The sequence below is a fragment of the Pelobates fuscus genome, chromosome 9, assembly GCF_036172605.1.
Source record: "Pelobates fuscus isolate aPelFus1 chromosome 9, aPelFus1.pri, whole genome shotgun sequence".
Taxonomy (NCBI): domain Eukaryota; kingdom Metazoa; phylum Chordata; class Amphibia; order Anura; family Pelobatidae; genus Pelobates; species Pelobates fuscus.
The window spans coordinates 24,148,556-24,156,830 of NC_086325.1; positions in this window are offsets into that span (position 1 = coordinate 24,148,556).

The window sequence follows — 8,275 nt, forward strand, 5'->3', positions numbered from 1 at the left end:
ATACTTGGGAGGGGCCCGTTCTCCCCGACCCTTGTGTCCAAAGGGATCATCGATAGAACGATGAGCTGAGGCTCCCACAGCCTCTAATGAATCCTGGGATACCCTGTCATCCTCTTCCTCTATTTCTACGATCTGGGCCCTTCTACGTGAGGGGCCCGCTTGAGGTGTCAGAACCGGGGGATGGGAGGGAGTCCCAGATGCAGGGGTGGCTTGTGGGTCGTAGTCGTGGGATAAATAGTCACCGGGAAGTACTGGCATCAGGGCTGAATGACTGGGGGCCGCCATATTGGGGGCGTGAAAGGAAGCTGCGTTGGGGTTAAGGGAAGAAGCGGCGGCCATGTTGGATGTGGGCACATCCGGGGCAGACTGTGCCGTACTGGGCATGACCGGAACCTGGGGAGTGGCTTGAGGAAGGGGGTATGGATAGTTTGGATAGGGCAGGGCCATGGGATACGGGAAGGGGTATGGCCAGGCTGGGGAGGGCAGGAGAGTTGGATGGGGATTTATATTTAAGGAGGTGGGGTATTGGACTGGGGCGGAAGTGGGCACGGGAGAGGACGAAGAAGGATTGGTAGAGGTGGGTGTAGAAGGAGGAGCCGGAGCAAGGGAGGAGGAGGTAGTTAGTTGGGTGGATACAGAAGGGAGGGTAGAGTTGTTAACGGAGAGGGAGTGTAGAGAAGAAATGGCAGATGAAATGTTAGGATTAGGTGCAGAAGGTAGTGCAGGGATGGATGAGGTTGATGGGAGTGTTAGAGGTGGGAAAGGGGAAAAGAAAGATCCGTCAGAATTCAGGACCGGGCAGACGGGGGAGGTGATGGGATGGGCGTCGGGAGGATTGGGAGTGGGGAACATAGTCAGCTGGCTATCACCTATTGCTGACTGAACCTTGGGGATAGACATCCCCTGGGCGCCATTTTGGGGCGCTGGCTGGGGGAATACCCCAGCAACACAATTATTATGATACACAAACAATTTCACACCTTTGTGATTTACTTCTTCCTCAACCCAACCTTCCTGCTGAATAGCCTTCGCTACTCTGTACCATGCTTCAGCAGTCTTTAATAAATCATTATCTGTAAGCTTGCCTTTCTTTTGAAATATGGTGAAAGTACGTTATAAAAAATATATAACACGTTTTATTGATCGCACTTACACTTAGGATGTATAAAACAGCATATCTCCGGGGGGCGGGGCCTGGACTTCATGGCGGCTGGACGTGCCTCGTGTGAGCTCCGAGCTCAATCTACCCACATAGCCTGCTTACTAGCACGCCAGCCAGCCAGGACCCACACAAACACCTAAACGAGGTCTTACCTACCTTGGGAGCCAGCCGACGGGCCCCGGGTCTGCCGCACGCGGGCGCAAGGAGCATCCATCGAGGGTGTCGGGAGTGAGGCCTAGCAGTATCGCCGGACGGTTGAGGCGGCCGATCCCCCGTTCTGTGCGACCTAGTGCCCTCCCTAGCTTGCAACACAGCCCTGTTCCCCCCCCTCCTGGACCGGCGGGGGTTATCCCGGTCCTCCTTAGCCTGAACCTGGCACCAAGCAACTAAGATACCGCCACTCTAACTGTCCAAGATACCGCCAAAAAGGAAGCAAACAAAATGGAGGCCCAGCTCACCATGCAAGGAGCAAACTCCCAGCACTCCGAGCCGGAACCTCTAACCCCGGCACAGACCACCCAACGGCAACGACCCAACAGATACACAAACTCAATAGACACACGTGTCAGGCGGAGCGCGTCCACGATGGCCGCCCATCGCAGCTCACAGAGGGGAGCCACAAGTAGCCGTACGCAGCCTTCCTCCCTAGAGGTCCTCGACCGGCTATGCTCAGCCTTCTACAACTTGCAGTGCAGCAGGGGTATGCCCAACCTTCAAGCGGCACGGGCGGTGGCCAGGTGGATCCGACCATCGACCCGCAGACACCACTATGGTACCCCACTACAGGTCTTCCAGGCGGGCATCCGCCCACACAAGCACCGGCACACGGCTAGGCAAGAGGCAGACCGCGCCAATCCGGGCGCACGGTCCTGCACCCACACAAGCGGCAAGGAGAACGCCGGACGACCCCAAAGCCCCAGCAACATGCCAGAGCACAGCACGCCTGACCGGCTATCCACAGAGCGCCGAGCAACAGCACATGGAACAACCAGGCTGCACCAAGCCAGCAACCGCCTTAAATCACTGTCCCAACAGGGAAAAGCACCTGGGCAAAACACACCTCCACGGGAGACCACAACTCTAAGAAGAGAGCAGCAAGCACTTACAGGACATCGAGCAGCGACTGGTGAGCCAAGGGGTACCTCATACACGAGACACTACAGATCTCCCCATGGAGCAACAGCCTACACATGCTATCCAGACTGTACCCAGCTTTTGCCACTCACGGGGATCGGATGAGCTGAGAGCCAAGTACACCGCCAGCGCTCTACTTCATCGCTGTGAAGATGGAGGCGGATAAATAAACTGTGCATGCTATGCTCCACAACGCAGTAGCAGATCAGGCAACCTGATAACAATGTCGTGTGGAAATCGTATCCAGTTTAGTTGTCTTCATGTCCTAACATAATGCTTAAAACACTGGCTTTTGCTAGATTAATGTTCTCTCCCCCCCCCCTCCCCCCATGTTCTTTTCCTGCTTCCCTCAATTGCCTAGGTCTTTGAATCAACTAATTTCTCTTGTATAATATGTAACCTAGACATGCTTTGCTAAGCGTGTAATTTACACTGCTTAAAAAGAAAAATGTGCCCAATATACGCGATGTTTAACTAATTGCCTAGTCAGTAATGTTGGGGCATTGAAAGATTATCTGTAAAACATGTGCACTCAAAAATAGAGAATACATACATATCTTGTAAACACATCTCCTGCTGCTGCCACTAGCGATAACTAATCTTCTGAATCACTCACCATTACTCCAATGCATGTGGTAACCTACTCACAGCTTCATTAGCTCTTGCCACTGCAAAATAATCACATGCCTAGACGGTTAAGCGATGTCACTCTATGTTATGTTACGCAAATGCCTAAACAAAGTAAAGCTATACCGTTTCTATCGTTATATAAAAAAAAAAAAGGTGCTTGATTTACCTTGTACCCTTATGTTTAACTGTTTGTATTATGCTAGAGGACTGCCTTTGGGGTACCTCACATGCAACTGTTATTTGCCTACGCACTACAAAAATAAAGAATTAAAAAAAAAAAAAAAAACAGCATATCTCCAAATAATTATGGACCTCTCGGTGATGTAAATCCAGAGTTTTCACAATGGGAGTCCGAGAGCAGTAATTAAAATACAGCAAAACATAAAATAAACAATAATAAATAAAAAAGTTCACAGGAAATAAATCCAACGCGTTTCGTCCGTTAGAATGCTGGACTTCTTCAGGGATTTCTAAAGGTTCTTCCGGGATTTCTAAAGGTTCTTCCTTGTGAGTCTTTTATAGCTGGTAAAATCTCCGGTTCATCCGGACAGCTGAAGGTTTGGCGTGCGTTTCAAAGATGGAACGCAAAAAGTGCGCCGAATATCCGGAATGCTTGGCTAGTATTTCCGGGTGTGAAGACGCATGCGCGCGACACGCGCATGCGTACACAGCAAGTACCGCAACCTACGAGTGACATAAAACATAAGGCGAGAATCGCCTGAGAGTCTGCTACAGAAAATGTAATATAATATTAGTGTGATCCCACCAGAACCATCAATGCAAAATAAGGGACATGGAAATAAAAAAGAAGATGGATATATGTAGTAAAAAAAGGGAAATATGAGATTTAACTAAAGTAAAGCTACCAAATTAGCTTAGCTAAAAAAAATATATATATATACATACTATACAATGCGGCAACTAGTCCATTCAGCATATAGTGTTCTGATGTATCACACCAAGCACATACATTTAGTTATATCCAAATTCAACCATATATTAGAAAGAACATATATATCAAGTATAAAATATATTAACTTGACCCAACAATCTGAAAGTAAAATCCATTATAGCCCAACAGACTTTATAAAAAGGATCTATTAAGTGATACATATTTAAGTGCACATACATAATTGCTTATGAGAAATACAGAAAAACATTAAATAAGTCCTTGTAAATCAATTTCCTGATTTAATCCCAAATCCAGAGTTTTGAGGTTAAAAATCCAAGAGGCTTCTTTTTTGACTAACTCCTGCATTTTGTCTCCTCCCCTCCATCCTAACTGTACAGAATCAATTCCAAAAGCCTGGAAAGAATTCCAGCAAAAAAGGGGGCATGAGTTGCAGTGTTTTGGAACACTATGGTCAATTTTATTTCTCTTTATATTATTAAAATGTTCCAAAATTCTGGTGTGCAATTTTCTGGAAGTTCGGCCCACACATTGGGCCCCACAGCCACATTGCAACAAATACCGTATATACTCGAGTATAAGCCGAGTTTTTCAGCACATTTTTTGTGCTGAAAAACCCCAACTCGGCTTATACTCGAGTCAGAGTCTGTATTATGGCAATTTACATTGCCATAATACAGACCGGGGGAGAGGGGTGCTGGCAGAGCTGTACTTACCTTTCCTGCAGCTCCTGTCAGCTCTCTCCTCCTCCGCGCCGTCCGTTCAGCACCTCGGTCAGCTCCCAGTGTAAGTCTCGCGAGAGCCGCGGCTCTCGCGAGACTTACAGTGGGAGCTGACAGAGGGAGCTGCACAGACCGCGCGGAGGAGGAGAGAGCTGACAGGAGCTGCAGGAAAGGTAAGTACAGCTCTGCCAGCACCCCTCTCCCCCCCACAGAACTGCCAATGACACTGGACCACCAGGGAAGGAGCCCCCCTCCCTGCCATATATCAAGCAGGGAGGGGGGACGAAAAAAAAATATAATAAAAAAAAATAAAAATTTATAATTCAGTTTAAATAATAAATAATAATAATAAACAAATATAATAATATTACAAAATAAAAAATAAAATAATAATTAATAAAAAAATGAATAATATATCAAAACGCCCACCCCCACCAACACATACACAAACACACACTGCATCACACACACTCACACTTCATTCATATACACACACACTGCACTCATACACACACACTGCATTCATACACACACACTGCACTCATACACACACACTGCACTCATACACACACTGCACTCATACACACACACTGCACTCATACGCGCACACACTGCACTCATACACGCACACACTGCACTCATACACACACACACTGCACTCATACGCGCACACACTGCACTCATACACACATACTGCACTCATACACACACACTGCACTCATACGCGCACACACTGCATTCATTATATACACACACTGTAAATAAATATTCAATTAATATAAATTTTTTAGGCTCTAATTTTATTTAGAAATTTACCAGCAGCTGCTGCATTTCCCACCCTAGTCTTATACTCGAGTCAATACGTTTTCCCAGTTTTTTGGGGTAAAATTAGGGGCCTCGGCTTATATTCGGGTCGGCTTATACTCGAGTATATACGGTAAATGACAAAGGAAGAAGAACAATTAATGTGTTTTTTGATAGTGTACATTTTTTTGGTATAAGTACCCATAAAATCTTTGACTTTTCTTTTTTGGTGTTTGCAAGTCGAGCAGTGGCCACAGCTAAAAAAAACCTGTATCGGAGCTTTCAAAAAATTATTACAGGGAGGTGCACTAGGTAGTAAACTGGGTGCCAATTTATTTTTTAGATTAGTGGATTTTTTATAGATGACCATTGGAAAATCAGGTATTATGTCTTTTAAAATGTCATCTCTTTTCAGGATGTACCAATGTCTTTTAAGTACTTTTTCTATCTGTTTTGCTTTAGAGTTGAATTGAGTTACAAAAGCAAATTCAAATTTATTGTTAGCATCTTTACTTTTATTCTTATTCTTAAATATAGACCTACTTTTGATTTCTTGTTGAACTGTTGTATGGTCATCTTCCTTTTTATTTTCATTTATACTTATATTTATACTTTTGTCTTCCAGAAATATTGCTCTCTCTGTGTTTAAGATCTCAATCTCGGGGGGGCGGAGTCAGCGCCCGAGCGAGCAGGACGCGTTTGGGACCAGCTCCGTGTCTCAGTGCGGGCAAAGTGCGGCTGGGAACGACAAAACCCACACTTCTCGGCACCAACTGCCACAGACTATTCCCCGACGATATGGGGAAGAAGTCTAAGAAGATGCGCTCGGACCCGGGCTCGGGTTCCCGAGATATCGGCACCTTTATGCGCACGGCCGTGCGACATGATGCCGCCAAGATGGCGCCCGCTGAGGCCTACACACCGCTGTCATCGGAGGAGGACAGCAGCACAGCAGACATCTCCCCTCCACCGAGGAGGCGAATAGAGCCACAGGCTCATGCAGGACCGGAAGACTTAGCCCCATCCACTAAGGCTGACATCAAAGCCCTAATGAAAGAAATCCAGGCTATGTTCAATGCCGACATGGCACCGGTCCGAGAAGCTGTATCAACCCTCACAACACGTGTACAAGCAGTGGAGGAGAGCACAGAAAGCTGCAAAACAGCACAGTCAGCTACAGACACAGCCATAGCAATGCTGCAGAAACAATGTGCCGACCACCAAGCCCAAATAGCCACCATGGAGGACAAAGCCAGGGCACGCAATCTGAGAATAAGGGGAGTGCCAGACACGATCTCAGGAGCAGAGCTCCCTCACTACTGCAGGAGACTCCTTACCACTCTCCTCATGCCCAAGCAGACCAAACAGCTGGTGGTGGATTCCTGCTTCAGACTGCATAATGCAACCAACGCAAATCAAGAGGTACCCGGGGATGTTTTGCTGAAACTGGTGCGGGACTCTGACCGTGGGGTTATTATGGGTGCAGTCAGAGGTACCCCCACAATATTGTTTGAGGGAGCGCAACTGGCATTTTACCGGGACATTTCAAGGCATACCCTGACATGGCGTCGATCCCTAAAACCAATTACCCAGCTCCTTCAGGACAATGCGGTCACATATAAATGGGGCACACGCCGCCTGATTGCCAATAAAGCGGGCAAGACGTTTGCCATCTCACACCCTACTGAAGCACCGACCTTCCTGAAATCCCTGGGCCTGCCAGAGGAGAGCACACCGCCGCCTGGCCGTATAGCTTGGAATGTGGCAAACATCACCCCATTCGTGCCCAGAAGAGAAGCACCTGAGGCAACCGACCTCCCACCCTGAACTCTGACGGCATCTACCTGTGCCATAACGTTCTACATTATCTAGTTAATTCTATATTTAACTCTTCTGTTGTTTGTTCATATGTTTTTTAACCCTATTTCACTGGCTCCGTAGGCTTTAGACATAGCCATGAGTTTAGGCCTTTCCTCCCCCACCTCCCCCAGTGGGCGCAAGAGATACACCTGTTCTTCTACAGCCAATTGTTAACCCCTCGTAAAACCACAGCCGCCCATCGCAGCGCTATGCTCCATGCCTAACCCCTTGGATATAGACGGCTAACCACCTGCTTTCTTTCCCTACCAGCGCCTCCTTAGAAGTACAAACAGACCGCGCTATAATATTTAGCCCTAAGGCGCAAGAAGCCTAATGCGAACTCCCCCCACTCCCTACGCCTCATAGTAGCCCACAGATGAAACATATCCACATATATGGTTAAATCTAGAAAATTTATAGTGGAAGTATTGGACTCATGGGTGAATTTTAAATTATAATCATTATTGTTAACTTGGCTCAAAAATAAATCCAAATCCTCTTTTGTGCCATCCCAGATGATTAACACATCATCGATGAAGCGTTGCCATAGGACCAAACTGCCCCCGTTCTGATAGCCCAATCTGATGTGTTGCTGTTCCCAATGGGACACATACAGATTGGCAAAACTGGGGGCAAATTTGGTACCCATGGCGACGCCACATCTTTGGAGAAAAAATTGTTCGTTGAACCTAAAAAAATTTTTTGTAAGAACAAATCGGATACAGTTAACCAAAAAGTCGATCTGAGTATCTTGTAAATCTTGTTGCAGCTTAAGTATATCTTTAATGCAGGCAATGCCTTTTAAATGCGGAATGTTAGAGTATAGAGCGGTAATATCTGCAGTGGCTAAGATGTATGAAGACTTCCATTGCATTGATTGTAACACCTGAAGGATATGTTTTGTGTCTTTGATAAAAGTATTTTGTAAAGGCACATATGGCTGTAAGAAAATATCCACATATTCCGATAAATTGCAGGATAGAGAGTTAATTCCGCTGATAATGGGACGGCCTGGGGGTTGCTTTATATTCTTGTGAATTTTTGGCAGAAAAT